This window comes from Gallinula chloropus (genome assembly GCF_964237585.1).
Source record: "Gallinula chloropus genome assembly, chromosome: 8".
Taxonomy (NCBI): domain Eukaryota; kingdom Metazoa; phylum Chordata; class Aves; order Gruiformes; family Rallidae; genus Gallinula; species Gallinula chloropus.
In genome coordinates, this window is record NC_140093.1 from 16,769,667 (window position 1) to 16,792,357 (window position 22,691).

Here is a 22,691-nt window from a genome sequence, read left to right on the forward strand (position 1 = left end):
AAGACTGAGTGCTACTTATTAGTGTAGCTTTCAAATACACCAGATAATTAAACACTTAATAAACAGTAGGCACAAAAGCTTTCAACATCTGTTAAAGCAAATAAGCTATTTAGGTTTCTTATTAAGAATGTTAAGAAGTTGAAGTACTAGAGATTATTTACATTTAGCTGAGAGTTTATATAGTATAACATAACTTCCTCAGACCTACTTACTAAATTATTAGCTTGCTAGAAGTACAGGGTAAGATTAGTTCTCCTTTAACACCAAAATATATCAGATTCTGTGAATTAAAATTCCTGGGGTTAGCAGGAAAATGTTTTAAGAGTTGGAAAGAGAGAAATCTTGGTAGTTTTCCATATTTAAATTAGCATAATTATTGCTTCACAGTTTCACTTCAGTGCTACTATTTAAAAATACCTTCAAGACAAATCTTCCATTTCTTAAGTGGTTCCGAAAGGTGACTATAGCACTCTCTGTTAAGTTTCTGCTCCTGATATTCTTACACACATTCACAGTTGTGCAAGTTCTATCCAAAAAGAGTTATATTCAGAATAGAATCAAAGTATACCTTCTGTATATGCTGTCCATCCCTAGGTAACACTAAGAAATCCCCTTTAAAGTTTTCCATGGAGCAACATGATCCACTCTCCATGGCACAGTAAGAACAAAGGATAATAAAAATTAAACATTAATTTAGGTGTCATTTAAGTCACAGTTGTTAAAAAATTGCAGACAAAAGTTCATATCAGGGCTTTTGGGGGATTTTCTTAGATTTAGAGATTTTTAAAGTTTTTAAACTTCAAGGCATCCCTTTAACTCCTTTTGTTCATGCGTTTCACTCCCACTTTACACCATGCTTCAGAAGGTTTCAATCACATGGAGAAGACATTTAACATCATCATAGTGTGACTGTTCAAAGAGACACAAATCCTCCTGCCACCTAAACAGTCTCAATAAAGTCAATCATCTTGTTTAAAAACTAAAGCTACAACAGAAAAAGCTGAAGCTGAAACTACATACCATTTCAAAAGGTGTTTGTAAATAACCACACTTGATCTTCTACATCTTTCCCAGTCACAAACACTTCAGAGCACACATCCACACATAAAGGCATGTTTATCATTTCATACATATATATGCACACAAGATCTATTCTTAAGGGATTGCCCCTTTCACGAATTCTAAGATGTTTAAGTATCCCACAGCGTATTACATTATGGTGCAGATCAGACTATCTCCTAACTTCCCCATACTGCCCAACACATCTGCTCAAATTTCATAAATGATGAAATGATTGAACTTTAAGTTTACTGAATGATGGGAAATACAGCTTTTGGTTTCAATAGGAAAAATCTCTGAAATAAGCAAAACCCCAGAGTTTCCTACCAAAGGAAACCACAAAGTTAAATGACCAAATTATTCCTAACAAAACTCTTGGGCAAAACAATTCAATATCAGAAAATACAAACAGAGCTGAGAAGTCAATGATCCATAAGCAAGCCACGTACTATGTGGAAGGATCCTGGCTCTAAAAATCCCTGATCCTAGCACTCAGTAAACATGATGGCTGCAAAGCCCCTCAAGGCTAACGCTACTTGCATCCAACTCAGGTTAAGAATTGATAGAACTACTGTGTCCATACAGAATTCATTTTTAAGAAATAATCAATAGAAGGGAAACCATGTCTTGAAACATGGTAAGGACCATCAAAATCTATATATGTAACTAGCAGATATAAGGGAAATGGAGGAGAAAAATGAATGGACCCCTGTAAATCTAAATCTTTACACTTTTCACTCAACTAAGCTAACATTAACCTTCCCTGATCTCCTCTGTATTCATATCCAGATATTGTTATGGGATTCTCAAAGAAGGAATTCTGTAAGTTCTGGCTGGAGGTACAAATGTGGACTTGGAATTTATATCTTTAATTCCTGGAGAGGGGTAATAGAAATACAAAAGAAAAACAGGGTTTCATGCAATGACTAACATTTCACATGGAGAAAAATGTGAAAAAAAATTAATTCAATATGTGAGAAATCAACTAGTGTAACTATAGAAATGACATTCTAAGGTGTTTGCCATTAGTGTCATCTCACCCATATCCCAAAATTGTTGGCTAGGTATCAGGAACATTATAAAGCTGGATCATTATTGTTATCTACTAAGCAGATTAGGTTTCACAAAAGAAGGAATCAAGGTTATAGATACTGCGGGGACACAACTAATTAACAGTCTTTTGAAATTGTTCCCCTTTCTGTATTGTTGCTAAGAGTTGAAAATGAAGGTAGAGTCAGTTAATTCTGCATATACACCAACCCCCATTTCTGCAGCACACCACAAACCTAAAAAAAGACATATGCCTTTTTGAGAACCCCAAGCCAGCTTTCTGTCCTTCAGAAAATAATTTACTACATTATATTGTAACCATCTAAAAATAATCTGTTACTTTTTTCCTCACAATGGCAACATTGTTTTTTTTTATGTAGTAAAGTTTACATATGAAATGTTTCAAGATTTGTTAAGAGTATGATGAGACATGGTACTTTTTGACTCTTACATCACCATGCCCAATGGCACAGGATTTAGATCAGAAATGTTCAATTTGATAGCACTGGCATCTTAAGTCTTTCACTGCTTTGTTCAACATTTGAGATGTTCTGAGGCATTCATGCAGACTTAAAAGCAAGACATAGGAAGGTTGTCTCTTACTGAATCAGCACGCATAGGAAGGAAGCATAGAAAACCTTATATGGGATTAAACATTTTCTGTTTATATGACCAAATCGAGTTCCTTTATTTATATTTGCTTGTCAAGGTCCAAGCAGCCCAGCTTTGTATTTGTTATTGTTGTTTTGCAGGTAAAAGTGACATCAATTAAGCTAATACCACGTGCCCCATACCTACAATTACCTGTTTATAGGACTATTGCCCACATACTGGTTATGTCAGTAGCTGCTGGTTTCATTTCCTTCCCTCCTCATCCTTATCTAGAAGGATCATCCTAAATCTTCGCCTGATCTTTCCGCCCTGACATACTCCCGGTTTTTGACAGGGGAACCTCAAAGTCGACAAACACCAGTTAGTTAATCTTAGATTAACTAAAAGAAAGATTGGTGTTTTTTTAATCAAATGAAACACTCTCCTACCAAAACATACAAGCACTGTCTCAATTACCAGCCTGGGAAAACAGATTTGTCTCCCGGAATTGTAACTGCAGTTTATGACAAGCAGGACACCTTCCATGCTTGGCAGCAAAATGACTCATCCTCAGGGCAAGCCGAGTAGGCACCACTGCAGAACAGAGATCAAAGACTGACAGTGAAAAAAATTACTACTGCTAGGAAATGAAGGTCGCTTCTAAGAAAAAAAATCTTACTAAGGGATGTGGGCCACAGGATTGACTGGGTGGGGATGAAAGTTACACCAACACCAGTGTCCAGAAACACATGATTTAACAGCATTTTAAAGTTCTTCAATGCCAAATAATTCGCCAATCATCATGCAATAGCAACTCTGGAGCACTCTGACATTCTGCTTTCTCTTTAATTACTTTTACTCACCAACTTGTCTGCTATTCTTCTACATTTAAATCTAAAGTGGTGCCATTTACAAAAAATCCCTCTTTATAACATGAAAAAAAAGATTTCTAATTCTGATAATCAACAGAATTTTTCATATATAAAAAACTGATCTGAGTTCCCAGTTTGGATAAAAAGTTTCATTGCTATGTATCACTTCACTAGTTGCAGTCAGGTCCTACTTAATGATCCCTTAAATGTAAGCTTTTATGTAGGCAAAAAAATAAATAATTAAAATCTTTAAGAATGTATTTAGAATAAATTACCAGGCAAGCTCTACGTAAGAACTAACTCCCTGTTGCAGAGCAGGCAAACTACATTTCTTCAGCTGGCTAGTCTTACAGTAAAACACACATAATAGCACTATTTAGATCACTCAGTTGCTCAGGCTGGTCTCCACTGTGTCAATCAAGCCCTCCCTTTAGATTGGAAGGAAAGCAAGCCATGTGGTTAGGCAGTAATCAAGGAGTGGGGTTCATGTCAGTGCAAGGACACGCATGCTACCCTAATTGAATAATTTTATTTCTCTGGAGTTCATTTTGGTTTTCAGCACCACGTTACAGGTTTATATTACAAATTTGAGAAAATGAAGAGTACCATATGGCCCATTAAATCCATTTAATTCAGATTAATGTTATAAAATAGACCTGACACATCTAAAGTATAATCAAGTGGCACTTCACTGCAGACCTTGCTCTACCACTAATTATATCTATGCATTCACTGGTGCCTTTTGCTGCAATGATAAGAACGTGGTATAAATAAAAGCCTGTTATAAAAAAGCCCACAACCATTTACAGCCATTTATTTGGTATTTCTACAGTTCACCTTCCACCCAGAGACATGCATTGTCACAGTTCAGTCTGGTGACCTTCCTTCCTGCATCTGACTCCAGCTGAAGTCAAAACCTTACCAGCTTTTGAAAATACATTAAAACACTGAAGTAAGTTTTCAACAGGACAAATAAAGAATGACCAATTACTCTTATAATGTGTCAGTGATCCAAGCTTCAAGAATCACAGCAAGGAAGCTTATTCTTCATGAACAGTCAACTTGGTGATTCAGCTCAAGAAATACACTTGTGTTAGTAACATAGCTGCAAGGCAAATGCATTTAAGAAGCAGTAGCAAAAGACCATCTAGGTGGAGCAAAATCTTCTAAACAAAGAGCCACGGAATTTATTAATCACAGACTATGTAAAAATGCAGAAAGCAAGAGATTAGCATCTTTATTACTGCAAAAGTGTTATGCTAAATCTTCATCGACAGGTAGGAAATGCCAGAGAAGCTGCATAGCAAAGATTCACAAGTATGCACTGCTCATCCATAAAAACCCGCTACACTCTGACAAATGGTTTCAGGAAGAAGCTCTTTAAAAGATATTATAGCTGTTTGTTTGCCCTGACAATCAAAATCTGCTGAAAATGTCATGGAGATTCTAGGAATTGTATTCACTCTATGGTAAGCACGCTCACTGTTTTCTCCCATCTGATTCTCTCGTTTGGCTATAAACATCCAGCTTTGGTCTCTGTCTTTGCTATTAATCCAATTCAGCTGTTTATAAAATTATTAGGGGGATTGAATACAGCACTTTTCCCTGTAGACCTCAAAGTACTTTTCAAATCAACTAAAGGCTAGCAAGGTACCTAATGTGTCAGTCTTTCCCAGCATCACAGAGCAAAACGACTAAACAGAAATTAAATGCATGACTCTTCCCAAATTCTGAGCCTTATCAAATTGCCATGATTCAAATATGTACATAAAAATAATTGTCAGTTATACTCACTCATTCTTTCTCTGAATGAGAAAAAGAAAAGAAAATCCAAATGTGCTGCTGAAAAAATATGCTATATACAGTGAACTGTTGTGTTAAAATAGCTTTAACATCACACACCACCAGTGGGATGTGTTTGCCTATTTACACAGTGCAATCACCTGATTACCTACACCATTTTAGGGACATTATTTCTTTAGCAAAAATATATAAAAAAAGGGATGGGCGGACTACAATGTTCTACTATAGATAGTAATATTGCAAAAATGCACTATTTCAATGCTTGTACATGTCCTTTCACATCTACTCTGGCAATGATGGCAAAGTTCAAAAAGCACTTAGAAGCTGGTTTCACAATGACCTTTGTCTTCTAGATGCTGTATGAGACACAAATACGACTGAACAGCTTCCTCTGATGGTACTTATTTGCCTTGTTAGCACATTATAGTCAACATTTATAGCAAAGTAAAAAAGCTGAAAAAAATTATCTATGTGTAGATCAAGGCTGTTAAGTGTTCAGAGTAGGAGAAATATGATTAAAACCACACCATGAAATCTTCTAAGGTGACTAAAACCTGTTGCTTTTAATTAATTTTATATTTAGAATAAAACAATGAACTAAAAAGGAATAAAATATTGGATCCTTAGTTTCTCAGCAATTAGTTCCTTCCAGATTATGCATATTTTCATTTAAAATGTATGAGGCTTTATTGAAAATATCTCAAATATGAATATTATTAATTGACCTTTAAGGGCAACATGGAGACTTCTAGTGAAACTGTTCTGAAGCATTGCAAATTCAGTCACAGAAAAGATGCATTTAAGACTCAGAATTTTTTCCTAATTTTGTTTCTTCAGCATTCTCACAGTAAAATGAGAACTGTTCCTTGTCCCACACAGGCGGAAATTTAATTGAGAGGTCACCAGGGAGTATCAGCTCCCACAAGAAGCAGTATATAAAGACATCAAACACAAAGAATCTATCATGGTCTTCAATTCTTCTGACACCCATCACAGAAGAGGTGATTCACAAACAGCTACCTGGGGTTACCATAAACCCATTAGAAATTCCTCCACAACCTACTCAAAACATATATGTGGTTTTTCGCATGAAAGCACTCCATCTGCAAATTCCAAGAGCAAACTGGCTTTTAGTCTATGTGGAAAGAGAATATTGGATTTTCCCAAGCAATATCTGCCTCTGAGATATATCACATAGCCTTAAAAGAATTGTTCTTTAAAAACACATGCTGGTATCCTGCCTGACCTCATCCATAGTGGGAAGAAAGGGAAACCAAAAATTTGACAACACAATGCTTATAAAAGGTCAGATCAAACTGAGATTACCCAAGACCCAGTTCTGATGCTGTATTCAGATTTCTAACCAAGGATAATTCAGTTGATACAACACAAGGTGCCACACTCAAAAATGCAGTTTTACCTTTTTATGGTGACTTCCTAACAAATTGGGAAGTTTTAATATGAGCAGTTAAAAAACAAATTGTGCAGAGATATGTATGCTGGGTGTGAAATATTTGAATATATTACTATACACTGTATTACTTCACGAATTTAAATTATTTTCTATTTAATTTACAGCCACAAAACATGAGACAAGTATAAAACTGTATTACTGTTCAGGGCTTTGTTTTCTGTTAAACAGCATTTGCATATTTTTAAATCATCATCTTATTTGTTTAAAAATATGACCATCGGTGTAAGATGTTTATAATAAATGGGACCTCACAGTACTGTACCACATTTTAGATGCAAAGTTTAAATCAAACTAGTAATAAATACAAAAGTAAGGTAGTAAAAAAGTATATAGTGTAAATTTAATTTCCTTTGCTGGACTTTTTCTTCATTTAACTTTATATACTGACAGTCTCTGATTCCTGATGCCTTTTATATGATACTGAATCACATTTATCCTTCCGATATCTAAATTGAAGTCACATGCCTCATTAACTCAGATATACTTGTTGCCAACACTCAGTACAAATTGTTAGGAATTTTAATACCTTTTTTAAGGGAGGTAAAAATCAAGCAGGTATGCTCCCATTTGATAAGGGAATTTCAGAGCAATCAAATATTTAGAGTTAAAATTACATAACATAAATTATGTAAGTGGCAAGTCAGAATGACACCAGCAGTTCCAAACATCTCAGTACCTAAAAAACATAGAGAGTTACAAGGTTTAACAAAAGTAATTAAGAAATTACAGAACACAGCTATAGCAGCTGTACTTCTTGAAGTATCCACCTACCACAGACCTCTATACTCCTGGCAACAAAAATATGTATGAAGTATTACATCAAAACTTCTCCCATATTCTTCCATCAGCACAGCTAAAAGCAAGCTCTTCATCACCTCAAGTACAGTAACTTTGAATACTTCCTCTCCATGACTATGGGTTCATCCTCAATATTCATTACGGCACTTTTATTTCTGGTAAGATTCAGAAAACAGCTTAAGATACTATATTATGACAAACACCCTGCAAAGGAAACACTATTAACAGAGGGAACCTGTCTCCACACCCAACTGAACTAACTAAAAACATTGGGAGGTTTTTTCCCTTAAAGCTTATATTTTTACATCTAGTTTGTTATCCAAACTGTTTTGAGCATGGAATGGTTCTATTTGTAATTAAAGGATGCTTTAATCACAAATTATGTAATTTCATTATATAAAATTTTTATTTTAAATATTTTTTGTAAAAAAATGTTGTGGTTTTTTTTCTTTTTGGTAAAAAAATTGGTTCTGTTTGTATTATGTAAAATGTAGTATTTTCCTTGACTCAAGGGTGTTCAAGCCTTTTTTCTTCCAGGTATTCAGTAGCAGCAAGACTAGTCACTAGTAACTTTCACATACATACTGAAATACTGCGAAAGCTGCATTTAACAAAATGCAATTTAATCTGTTTTATATAAAACACTGATAAACTGGATTTAGCAGTGACTTGCCTAATATTTTGCACTGTAGTAATATTTTTTGCTAATACAGAAACACTGCTTAAGTAGGTTAAGAGGATTAGGATTTGACAAGACCACCCCATTTTCAAATGGTTGATATTTTAAACCATGATAAGGTTCTACCATGCTACTAATTTTGGGATGCATCATTCAAACCCTCCAAATGGATATTAAATTATTTGTGCCAGTGAGTTTACGGTCTTACTTCTCCATACCCCCTAGACAGAAAAAGAAGTTACTCGTCCCTCTCAAGATATCTACACTCTATTATTTGAAGAGTTATAATATTCACAATAATCTATTTCAGGATCTCATAAGTGTCCCAAGCAGGACAGTCATAGTGATGGTACTGTGCAATGAATATGCATGCAGTAACATATTGTTCACTTGTGTTCAATAAACTTGCACAAAAAGACAAAAAAATAAAGAGAGGACGCTTTCAGTACATACTTTCCACTAAAAGTGAACTAAGACTCACCTAGCAAACTAAACCAGGAAAGTAAATTTGTGGATTATTTTCATGATCAACACTTCCCCCATTTGTATGGCTCAAACTACCCCATCAAAAACCACAAACAAACCCAAATCACACAGAGAGCAAAATGTTTGTTTGTACTGCAGCACCTAATGGTGGATGTTCGGCCCAGAGTTAGTAGCAATATGGATACTACAGTTTGTAACTGATTTATATTGCCCCAAGGTCAGCATTCACACCTCACATTTCCTCCTTCTGAACTGCACAGTACTGGTGACCTGTAGTATTTCTACCAGAAATATCTGCTAGTACTACTCCCTAAAAATCCACTTGTCAAAGTGCAAATCAGCTCATAAAGACACCCTTCTGAGCTTTATCATAAGGATCATATACATTAGATCTGCTGTGAAAGTCATGCTGCTGCCCTTTCCCATGCAGTGCCCTGTTTTGTTCACTGTGCTGAGATCCAGAATCTGCTGCTGCTGAACGCTACATGAAGTGTACCACTAGAAAAAACAGAAATAGGCCATTTATCCCTGTCACACTTACAAACCCACTACAAGAGATACATTTCCAAGCCCTCCACACAAATGCCTGATATCTAACACTGTATCAATGCTCTTCCAGAACCTAAGAACCCCACTGAATCATACTGCCCATCTCTACCAATACACACAGAGGCAGGACATATACAACACCGCATTATCCAAGTGAGAGGGGACACATACAAATAAACGTGACAGAAGAAGCAGAACAGTCAAGTTTTTAAAGTATAGGAGAAATTTCAAGTCAAAATTTCTGTTTTCCTGTAATCCCAGTCTAGAATTTTCAATTATAACATGCACAAAGGCATTCCTTTTATTGTTTGCTTTTCTTTTTTTTTTTTTTAACAGAACAGAGAATAATCACATGTAACACTTTGGAGGAACTTTCTTGGTAAATACTGCAAATCTCCCCTCATGGCACAACTCTGGAATAAGGCCAAAGTAATTTACTGCTGGCAAAGCTTTACCTTGCCCTGAAACCTCTGGTCTGACATTTAAACTTCCCAATAGCTACTATGCATGAACAAATCACTCCCTTCCCAGTCACACATAAAAAAATATTTTTCATTCTTTGAAATAGAAAGTCCCTCCTGTTAGTCCACACAGAGCATGAAGGTCAATAAGCTACCACCGTATTTTTCCTAAAAAAATCCTCTCCAGTATTTCTGTTGGGAATTGAACAAGTGGAACAACAACAGTACTTACACTTAAAATATCAAATAACTGTATCAATTGCATTTTTCAGAAAGATCATCACAAAGCAGATTCATTAAAGTGTGTCAGCACCACAAATATTTGTCTCCAGGCTTCACTGGGAGATAAATGGTCCACAATATGTTAGACGATTATATTTTCTACAATAGTGGTACAAAAAAAGAAAACTTGGGAGAAATGGACTTCTTTAAACCCCCACTTAGGCTGTAAAATGCTCTGAAGCTTTCCATGATCGAATTCCAACTTATATCTACTTACACCATAAGCAAGCGTTCTTAGTATCACTTCTGTACTGGACAGGGAAAAAAATAATCAGAAAGGCAGAAGAAAAAAGGTAGAGCAGGGAAAGCAGTAGTGCCACTACATTCAAATGACTTTTTCTTTCTGGTTTCCATAGAAGTGAACTTGACCTTGGTTTCCAGAGCTATGAAATATTAAGGCTTGAGAAAACAACTTCATGTAATTGGATAAAATGTGATTTCAGCCACACACACAAAGCTGATTTGTCTAAGTAACTGCGAAAAGATTCTTGCCAAAACACACAAGAGCAAATTACTACCCAAATCTCATCTTACACCCACATGACATGTGCCTTTCCACCTTGACAAATTAATATTATCTGAGATGTTTCCGAAACCTATGTATAGTATTGAACAGGGATACTGTAATTTCTATATAATGTCAAGTACAGGAAGACTAAGAACAAAGTTAAATTTTAAGAAAATGTGGGGGCTTATTGGTTATAACATCCCAGGGATATGTCACTACTTTCTCATAACAAGCAACCAAATCCCAGAAAGGCTGATAATGTATTTTATTTCAGAATTTATAGTACAGATCTGCACGACTATAAACTGATATCTTCTAACTACTGCGCAATATCATCTAAGAAAAATATATCTAACAATATGTTTCAGGTTTTAATCCTCTGGATTCTGATCTACAAAAGTTCATTTTGTTGTAATGAAACCAAACTTCCTCAAACAGCATTCAAAGTATGTGAGAGAGAACTATTGACACTGCACACATTGACAAAACAAATCACATTATCAGGTGAGGAAAATCAATGAAAGCTCCTTGTACACATCTTTCAGAATACTAAATAATACAGCATCTACATGAACTTTCAAAGGTGCAGATTCCAGTCAGTAGTATGGAAAAAAATTACTACACAACCCAATATTTATTAATGGACTAAAGCTACTGAATCACATAAACATGAACTCATTTTTTCCTCAATATTAAATCTTTCTCTGTGCACTCCGTCTTCCACAGCCTGCAATTCTGGTCTCACTGCTATAATTGTATATGCAAATCATTTTATGGATATGAACCGTTTCCCTAAGCTCAGAAGTATTTTTCATAGATACAAAATCAAGCATGCATATACACACACATATGTATTTTCAAAACAGACTGGAAGTTCCAGGACATGATTTTCATTGTACTGGTTGTTGGTATGGTTGGTACTTAATAGCAATCATACGTAAGAACACAGCTGTATTTAATAATATCCTTTCTGGAACAATTGAGAGTCTGAAGCCAAACACAACAATTACATAGTCTACCTTATCCTTTTCTTTTAAAAAGGGGAATATTCTTTTACTGGGATCAGTTGCTTTCATGTGAGTAAAATATACCATATACAAAAAACGCCAATGTAGATGTAAAGATAATAAAAGGTGTAATAATCTTTCTTTTCCAAAGTAATTTTCTCTTATATTTCAGTGTTCTTACTCTTCAAATAGTGCTTTTAGGTCACATGTGAATTTACATGGGGTTATTTTCCATTTTTTGATTCTTACACTCTCTTTTATGTTTCACCATTCACATACTTTGAGAGTAGCAACTTTATATCCAATAAAGAAGGTGTTGACTAGTACTGAATCTAGCACTGCCACCTGAAAAACGTTGGTAGGAAATTCTCCATTCAATGATGATTCTTCATTGACAGGTAATACTTTTGAAGATCTATCAGTCGGCTTCTATGTATTTAAGATTCATGTGATTAACTGCTATCCTAAAGCACTGTTTTTACTGTGAGTTCCATAGAGTACCATACAAGATGTTCTATAAAAGTCTGTGCTGCTGCCTTTACAAAGTACATGTATCATTCCTTGAAAAGATTTAAAAAAAAAAAAGTTTCACGACAGAGAAATGTGTTCTTTGAAAACTGGCACTAATTACAGCCCTTCCTCTAAATCCTCGTAAAATCAATTATCCTTTTCCTTTACTTATCTAGGATTATTATAAAAATTAATCAATCCACAGTTACACAGGTCACTGCACTTCTCCTTTGCAATGCTGATTCAGCTTTAGTACATTTAGTTTCTGGAACACCCTTAGCCTCTGTATGTCAGTGCACATAGCTCATTTTGCCTATGGTTCAGTTCTGGATCTCTGGGCTCTGTTGCATTATGGGATCTAGATACTACACAACAAGTACTTCAGCATTCCCTCTCTTCAGACCACTCACAGGATGCCACAATTCTTTAAAAACTTCGAATTACAATTTTATGCAAGGCTACAAACTTGATGTTTAGGCAGCAAGACTGACAAAATAATCTATACTGTTTCCTCTAATGTTTATGATTTCCTATTAGCTATTTTGAAAAACACTAGTCATGTGGTAAAAGCTGATCCAAAATTCTGCTGCTCCTTTAAACTTATTTTTAGAATAATACTGATCTGAGACTCCTGTTTTTAGAGGCAAAGCACCAAATTCTTAACATGGTTAACAGTGAATAAGATCAAAAGTTTCTAGTGTCTCTTTCTCTTGTACACCTTTAGAAGAGCAATAATAATAATAATAATAATAATATAAAAAACAGCTGCTAATTTCCACTATTTCCCAGTTCTGTGCATGGATCAGTTTACTGCTAGATGTCAATCTGGTACTAATCCCAGTTAACTACAACATAACAAATAAAGATGTTTTATTTACAAAGTACATTTAATAAAGTGCAATTTGGAGCTAAGCCTCAACATACAAACCACTGGTTCTATTAGTCTGAAGAGATTTCTTCTTTCAAAAGATGCATTAAGAAAATAAATAGACATACACTACTTAAAAATCACACATAAAATTACTACAGAGTTAAGATGCATGGGCACCGAAGAAAATCTTGTGCATCTGGCATTCTCAAGAAAACAAAGAACAATCAATGTATATAATCAATGTATAATTTCTTAATCATAAATGATCCTTTTACTTCCTTTTAGATCTGAATAGCAAACACATTTTACGCTTTGCCCACATTTTAAAATGTTTGTGAACAGCATGAATGTATCCATTGAAAAATATGTCCCCAAACAGTTGCGGATATTAAAATTCTGTATTCTAATGATAATCAAACCCCAAATCAGTCCTAGGCCAAAATCAGATTGTAACACCCAGAAGGTATGCGAATCCAGTCATGTTCTTAAAGACACAATTTCCCTCAAGTCTCCTCTTACTACTTGGTATGTGAGCATGACTAAGAATCAGCCTGTACAGCAGCAGAAGTTCAGAGCTTTCCCTCTGCTATCACTCCAGAAGCCCAGGTTTCAAAGTTGACATGGCTTCTCCAAACACAGTGCTGCTGGTGTGCAGCTGTTTCCTAATCTTCCCTAGACCAATGGAGGACAGGCCCAGACCTCCTCCATCCCAAAGTCACAAACAACTCAGTGTCCAACCACAGCTTTCAGAATCGAAGTAGGTATTCAAATCCCAATATCCTAACAGGAAGAGATGAAAGATATCACATTGATGCAACCAATGTTCCATGAAAGTGCTTTACACAGATTCATAACTAAAACCTCTTCCAGTTTCTGGCTTACTATCTCAATCATAGTTGGTGAGTGTCAGATTCCAACTATGGCACAAATAGCTAAACAAACAAAATCATGGCTCCATAAGGAAATTAAACCTGTTAGTAGTTCCTTGAAAATTTGCATACCAGTAATGTTTGACCTAAGTGTAAGAGGCATGCTGTAACGCTATGATATACTTACATTATGACATATTTTTCTGTGTATGAATTGAAATATGATGAAAGAATGAAATATACAGCATAAAGAAAAGGCAGAGAGATAAGAACATATGTTACCTGTATTCTGATTGTGAAATAATACAAGTTAAAATACTAGAATGGCCACATAAGTTCTTCTATAAATTTGGTCCTTTAAAGTTCTCATATAATGAAGACTCTATTCACCTGCTTTTGGTTTACTGAGTAAGAACGTGTTTGTGGAAAAATATAAAATTCTCCTGCCTATGGCTATCTTCAGTTCCATGTACATCCTTGATTTTGCCTGCTAAAATAAACACCTAACATCTTCTGATGCGGCCTGAGGGACCATCAGTTACACTGATGTTCTTGAGAAGGAGCAGATTTTCTTGTGAATAGTAGTTTGAAAAGCTATGTAAACAAAGAAAACTGAATGAATCTGAGAGATATACACTTTCTTTGAGAAGTGTGTAACAAATCCATGGTACTTGAAAAGCCACAAGGGAAGAGAGATTAGAATGACTTGCTCTCATATCAGTGGTATATTTAAGAAAATATATGGTAATATATTCATTATACAGCTACAGGTCCAATCCTGGACTGCTAAAGAAAAATAAATAAATTATGAGCTAAAGCTGGAACCAAAGATGAAGCTTTAGTTAAAAGGAAGGAAACATAACAAATTACTTGCATATCTTAATCTTTTTCTCTTACTCTCCAGGCTACTAAGACATCAGTAGCCATAGATTGCTCATCAAATAATCCATTTCTCTAAGTATCTGCATCTTGACACAATACCAAAATACTAGTAATTATTACACATTATATTAACATCTGCCATGGTCTGGAATGGCATTGGATGGGATATCTAGTTCAAAATTTTAGCACTTTATTTTCTCTGAGAATATTATTTATAAGGATTGTTAAAGGCTGTGATCAAAAATAGCAATGCAGATGAGTTCTAGAGCTGTAAATTTCACTTCAAGTGAGTCATTTTAACACATTTGAGTGCAGTCTGATTGACTTATCAAAACACTGAACAACAGGTTACAATTTGAACCAATCATGCTGAACTAAAAGGAGCTATGGAAAAAACTCACAAACCTTTCTAACGTAGAGTTCAATACAGAGATTGGAGATAAACGGTATCACTATACATTAAAGGGGCTCAGGATTTCCATCTAAAAGCACTGAAGACATTTTGATGTCAGAAATAATTTTCAACTTAGTTGCACCACAGTATGTACTAAACCAGAGTAAACTGCCTTTCGCATTCATCTCTGTGGCAAATCTGAAAGAAATAATACCCCAGCATTTCTGACCCTCCCTACCAGCATTTCATCCTCCTCCTCCCTTCTGCCAGCCCTGAGTCCTACTGTTGCTTTGGCCCTCATCTTTAGCATCAGCATAGGGTAGGCTTTACCTACTGATCCTAATATAGGCAGGGCAGACAGTTTTAGAGTGTAACGTGTGTTCTTCAGAGAACATGACTATGGACCACATACATCAAAGTCTGTAGATTTAAAAAAAAACAACAAGCTAGCAAGAAAGAAGCCTAGTGAAGCCTCTGGACTAAATTTTTGTTTGAACTCAAATGGTTTTACAAAAAGACCGCAGAAGCTGAATTTCTGACTCAGAGAACTGAGCATTCACTGACACCAGGGTGAGTCCCTATTTAAGTGGTTATTCTCAAATACCAATGGTAAGTTAAAAAAAATAGAAAAAAAATAAAATGAAGTTGTCAGAATCCAAGTCGTGAAAAAATCGGAGACAGCTACCTGAATACAGGAGAGGCAAACGGGATCTTAAACGTGAGCCTTAGAAAGCTCATCAAATTAGGGATGAGAACCAAGCTCAATTCCACATGAACCAGCTGACAGTCGGAATGCTGGATGCTTTCAGAGCACCTACAAATCAGTATCAGATCAGTTTGCAAAATATTTACTGTATCAATTTAAATCAACAAATGAACTTGGAAAAACAAGGGTCAGAAGTAGGTGAACTACATGAGACTACATGCAGGAAATTTCATTTAATATTAATCAGTCATTTACACATATTAAAACATTTTCAACATTATACCTGCATTCTGTATTAACCACTACCACTATGCAATTCAAACTGATTCCAACAGCTACTTAAAAACTTTTAAGATTAATGAGTGAATTTAATGCCAAATGTGCCAAAGAGTGCCCATATGTAGAACACAAGACTAAGAATTTATATCCCTTTAGTCATTTGCTGTGGGATCTGGATTAAATTCACTCCTTTGTGGCTTTGTCAAGTCCTATTCCTGTCTCCATACTTCACCTTTAATAAGAATGGGATCATTTTGATTTCCCCTCCTGTTAAGTCTATCTTGTCTCTTGGGATATAATTTTCCATGGTACAAAGGCCAATATGGAAAGTATCTTCAACTGAAAGCCAAATAAGTTTAACACATTTTACCTGCATCTTTTAAAATCTCCTTCATGTTTGAAGTGCTGTATAATCAGAATCAGAATTCAAACTACTTTGAAACCATTGTATCATCAAAAGTATTAAATTACTCAAGCTATTCATTTGTTTAAAATTAAATACTCTGACAGAGGAGACCCAAGATAGCCTTAAAATGTTAATGCATGATGCAAAAGCAGCGATCCAGAGGATACTCTGGCTAATTAACAAGCTCTGGTCTCAGACCTGGAGTGATAATACTGATGAAAACACTGACAAGGATTTCATGAAATTCTAAAAGAATATTGTTGGGCTTGTGCTTCATAGGAAACAGATGTGGAAGGAATAAAATATAACCAGCAAATAATTCATAAAGATCTGAGTTCATGTAATTAGAAATGTTAACACAGGCAGATATTTTAAGGGTCAACACAAGTAATCATGCTGGTATAGTTAATATAGCCAGCTCCTCAAAAAAGGGATACCCAAGGCCATAATCTCTCACAGAATGCTGAGGGGCATATCACTAATCTTTCCCGCAAGGAATACACGTCCCTGTTGCTGCATGAAAGCACTTGATAGTGGTTGCCACTAGTGCAGAACAAGAACAACATGGGTATGAATAGTTACTCTACCACAGATGAATTTCAGGATCTGCAGAAGAATGCTATGATTTGTGTTGATGCTGACTGAGATTCAGATGCTACTTAGATATTTTTGTATTGTGCTTAGTAGTTCTTCAGGAAAATGATGCAATAACAACGGAATTCTGTTAACTTACCTCAGCAATTAATTACTAAGGATTATTCTGTAGTCATTGGGGGGAGGAAACAAACCAAAAAAACCCTGAAACCGAACTTAAAGAAAAAAAGGCTCTATGTCAGAGAGTATTTAGTAAAAAAAACCCAAAACAAACCAAAAGCCAACTGCTGCAAATCCAGACTTCTGTGGTGACAGAATAACCTCAAATCTCTCTCACATGTTATCCCACTTTTACAGCAGTGTACCTGCACTAGTCCTCATATAATTCCTCCGGATGTATATTAATTTACAGGGAATCAGAACCAAAATATTTATACTAAAGCCCAAGGCAGAATGTGTGGAGCATAAACACATTTTCCCAATTAAAGGCCACGTATGAACTCTCCTCCTTTCACACAGTGTTATGGGTCTCTCTTTATAAGGTCACAGGTAGACTGTAAGCAAAGTTATGAGTATTTTGCCTTGAGCTACAGCATTACTTACTATAAGCAGTGCTGCATGAGTGTCTAACACTAAATTTGCAGGCAAGAATGCTGCAAAGTACTTGTGCCTGCTTTGATGGGAAAGCACAGGATGTCAGGAAAAGGAAATGGCACAGAAATTGTGACTATTTACCACTTTCTTTCAAAAGAGAGATTAAATACTCCAGAATAAGCAGACACTGCCAGAACAGAAGCAAGACTTCTAAGCACAGTAGGCAAAGGTACATTTTGCTAACTAAATGCTTCTATCTTCATCTTTAGGGCCACTTCTGTTACGTGCAGAAACAGTAAAAAGCCAAAAAAAAAAAAAAAAAGAAAAAAGAGAAAGAAAATGTGTACGTGGTGCCAGACAGCAAAACTCGCATGTATGGCATCAATAAAAAGGTCAAGAATGAACAGGATGAATAGGATAATCTACTATTATTGTCTTTGTAAGAAATACTTTGGTATGTATTTAAGTTTATTACCTAAAAATACAAACTGCCATATGCACTTGCCAGAACTGTTGAACTAAACAATTCCGCACATCACCACTTAAAATTCCTGATAGAAACCTAACCTAACTCAGGTGTCTACACCAATCTTTGCTCTTCTAAAGAGGTGTTATTACACTTTTTTCCACCATGGTAGTTCTTAAGTTAACACCGATACCCACACATATGACCTACCTTATCTGACTTTTGTCTTGACTGTTCAACATGTAGGAGTAAAAACTATGGAGAACACAAGCCATATGTTTCAATGCTGAAGCAGAAATCTCTGTCATTCTTCCAGGGAAATATATCAGAAGTCACCAGGGTTACAGCATTTTCTAGAAATACAAGTGAAACTAGAATTCCATTCTCAATCCTTTCTCTATTATTAGAACTGAGGTTGAAAAATAACCCACAAATGCAAACACAAAACATTTTGGAAAGGGAGATACAAAAATTGCCAGTGGAAGAAAGGGAAAAGATTCATCTTTAACGCTGATGATTTCAATAGAAGAAATAAATTTCCTAATAGTACTCTGATAGAAGACAAGCACAGATCATCTGAGAAAGTTGTAGAATCTTGTAGGCTGGAAGACTTGTATTTGCAGCAAGATGAGGATTGCTTGAAGTCCTTACCAGTTTTGGTTTTGTGCTTGGCATTTTCATTTGCATGTGCATTTTACCTAACCACACCTTACATTTAGAATCTGTAAGATTCAATTCTCATTTATATTATAGAAAAAAAAACACCCATTAAACCAAGCAAACTACCAATTCGTGTTTCGTTTACATGAATGATCTATTAAGTTACAGGGAGAAAAAGATTTTATGTGATCTCCCCCTGCCGCCAATTCCACCGCGCCCCAAAGAAGTATCTAGTGCAATAGAAGTGGTTCCAAAGCATTCTTGATTCTGAACATCCAGACCTATTTTAGCAGCACAGGCAACTGTTTTAAAAGTTTACTCGAAGATATTCTGTAAATGAGATCTATTTTTTGTGGTGTTTGGTGTTAATTAAATATTTTGAGTGACAACTGCTAAGAACAATGTTACTTGTTTTAAACAATATCCAATCATTACACGAAGCCTGGTAAGCAAAGCAGAAGCAGCAAACAAAATTCAAAAAATATAACGCACCGTACAAGGTAAGCTTTTTAAAAATAATGAATCTAAGGTCAAATAAAATGTTTTGTAATTAGCAAGAAAGAAATCTAAAAACATTGTACTATTGTGGAGTTATGTGCACTAGCTACCATGTCAGTCTATTCTATACAACATTTTATTCCCTTTGTTCATAACTTATTATTTGGTAGACTGCAGCTTTATTGTTTCAGGCTTAAAATTACCTTAATTTTCCTCTTATCCTAGTGCCAACTTCAAAGAATAAAACAACTTTAAGTATTTTTGCATTCATTTTTGTATGTTGCCTAGTAGCCTAAACTACTACTCTTCAACTGAATTTCAACCTCCTTAATTTTTTTTACAAAAGTATTAAGTAAAAATGTGCTAAATTTATAGGATTTTAAAAAGTATACTTGACACTCACCCATTTCATGACAGACACTTTAAAAGCTATTGGAGCATTACTGAGATTTCAGAACAGATATTTATTAAATAACCATCAGTGGTAGAAAATGTGGATAAACTAAGGAAAACTTTTCCACAAATGTTTTGATGCATTTTTGCACTCCAGATTGCATTAACCCAATTAGTAGGTGATCTTGAAAATCCTAATTAGACAGAACGTAGCAAAGCCCTTCCTTGACTGTCAGACACTGGCAACAGCAGGAAGACCATCTCAATCTCTATTTTCACAAACCCGTGAGTTGTTTATTAATCTTAATAATAAAAACTGTTTTTCATTTCCATTCAGACACCAAATGCAACAAGTCAAGGGAGTGCTCAAGAGCCTTTGGAAAAAATAAATGAGAGCTTGATCTGCAGCTTTTTTAAAATCTTGACAACTAAAGTTAAATGTGATCATTCTCATATTAGAGAGGAAAATGAGAAAAAGCCAGTTTCCAATTTATTTTTTGTGTTTAACTTTAGATTTCCTTCTTCTAATGCCAAATTTCCTAGAGAGGATAGAACATTGAGCTTTCTTCAAATAAATATGCATCCACATAGGTAATCAAGAAAAGAGAGAGAGAAGACACAAAGTTGGGAAGTTAGCATCTCTCCTTAATGTTAGAAGGCTCTTCTTGAAAGGGAGCATAGGAACTAGTCTTAAAATAGATGGCGACAAAACAGGTTCTGAAATAACCTTCAACGCTGTCAAGAGACAAAGGTTTGAACTGTCTGACCTTTCACCTGCCAAAAGAAAGCTTTTTGCAGAAACTTCAAGAAAACTATTTCCTGCATTTTTTCTTTCCCCGACATCACGGATTATCAGCTCCAAAAGTTTCTCCTGTTACATTTAGTGAAGTCGCACTCTGTGTGCACTTAAAGGCAGGAGAATACTATGGTAATTACATTTCTTTGACTAACTGAATGAAAATGCATCTCAACCAGCAATCATTACTGATTAAAACTTCATTAATAATTTGGAAAATACAGACAGTTTTCACACATATTTGACTGGCTTGAAATTACATGTGAAATTTTCTGGTAATTCAAATTTGCAGTTTATGAAGTGCCCTGATTACCTCCATTCTACCTCTGTTCAGTAGGTTTTCCAAACTGGACATGACACCACTGCCACCAGAATATTCCAGTGAAGAAGTGAACACATGAATAGGGCATGAGAAATGAACGAACTGAGAACCTCTAGAATAGTTCAAGTTGATGCTTGTGATTATCCAAGCTATAACAGCTTTAAATGAAAACAAAATGTTTTTCCCCACTTCACCACAATTGTGAATCAGTATATACCATTGCCTTTTTAGTTTTTGTGCATAGCAGAGCCATTAGAAACTTTTGGATCCAAATAATTCATCAAAGGCTTCTACCACATTCTTGCCAACCAAGTTGCCTAAATTTAATTTTTAAGATTTTTTTTTTCCCCTTTGCATGACTGACACTGAACCGGTCAGGTGTTTAGGCTTGGGGTTTTTTGTTTTGGCTTTTTCTTCCCAAACCTGGGTATTTATTACATAACTCTGCCTATAGAAGAGACAAAGAATTTCCCTATTAATAGCTTTAAAATAATCAAGTTTTTGGTTTTGCATACAAGAAAAGCAACTGCACTGACACTGAAATTAAAGGGAAACTTTGGGTGACGAATTTAAAAGGTTAAGGTGTTAACACCCCTGTGTACTGAAAGACAGGCACGCAACCAGAAGGTAACGATCAGCGTAATTTTAAGGTAATTCTAAACCATTCAAATTATAATTTTTTTACTTTTTCAAGTGTAATTCCACCTTCATCTAATCTAAAAATGAGCGATCAAACACTAAATTAAGCCAGCCTATTGTGAGTTCAGAAAATCAATGTCAGTAAACTGACACATGCATTGAATTTTTGTAGCACATCTGACAGATCCCATAGGACCCGCCGGTCAATCTGAACACTGAGCCACACCTAAGAATCCCCTATGTATGCACAAGGGCCTACATTGGATGAGAACTTCCAACCTCAAAATCTATTCTCAGGAGCAGGAATTCCATGCTGTTTACAACACCCACATCCCAGTGGGGCTCTGGTACAATTCTTTCACAGAGGTTACTGGCTTAGCATTCTACAGACATATTTTTACTTTTCCTGGGAGATAAAGCTTACAAAAACAACTTTCCCAGGTTTCTTCACATTCCTCTGACTTCTCAATTTGTCACCTGGGTAGGACTATATGAAATAGAATATGATTTTGTGATAGATAATACTGGTAAATCATTTAAAAGTGAATGTGCTTCATAAAATAAACATTTTCATGCTTGTCTAAAGAATAATCAGAGCTAGAAGACATGCTGAGATAGAGTAACAGTGTCAAAGAGCACTTTAAAGCTTCCCATTCTCAGAATATGAGGTCAGCATACTTAGAAAGCCTGCATCTTACTACCAAAAAATAAGTACCTAATTCTTTCAGACAGATTAGATACCTATCACATTACTTTAAAAATTCATCTTTTTTGTTATATGACAGGTAAATGGTCTGCTTTTCATTATTCAGGAGCATTTTTTCCAGATTGATCTGCAAGCTAGATCTGCACAAAATTGTCATTTTTTTTGTCACCTCCAAAAGTAAGGACCGTGTGGCTGTTACAGTTACAACCCAAATGACACAACGCTCTTAATTCTCATTTCATTTTACACTAATGTCTCGTACATTCCAATTAAAGATGTTTTCTTTTTTTCTGGTTATTTTACCATACACTTCATTTTTGCATATGCATTTCTTTTCCATGTGCTGTTTGTGTTCTATAGCTTACAGATCTTAAGTAAATCCCATTCCACATGGCAGCTAATGACTAGAAAAAAGCAGTGAAATTTCAATGATTTCTGTTTATGTAGAAAATCTAAAATAGCCAGAGCTCCCAATGGATCATCTTTC

At 35.4% G+C, this 22,691-nt stretch overlaps 1 protein-coding gene across 1 annotated transcript in view; it reads right to left on the minus strand.

Annotated features, from left to right (window-relative positions):
• NAALADL2 (N-acetylated alpha-linked acidic dipeptidase like 2) overlaps positions 1-22,691 on the minus strand; it is a gene marked incomplete at both ends in the record, with an annotated part of 350,941 nt that overhangs the window by 81,700 nt on the left and 246,550 nt on the right. The window lies entirely within an intron of this gene.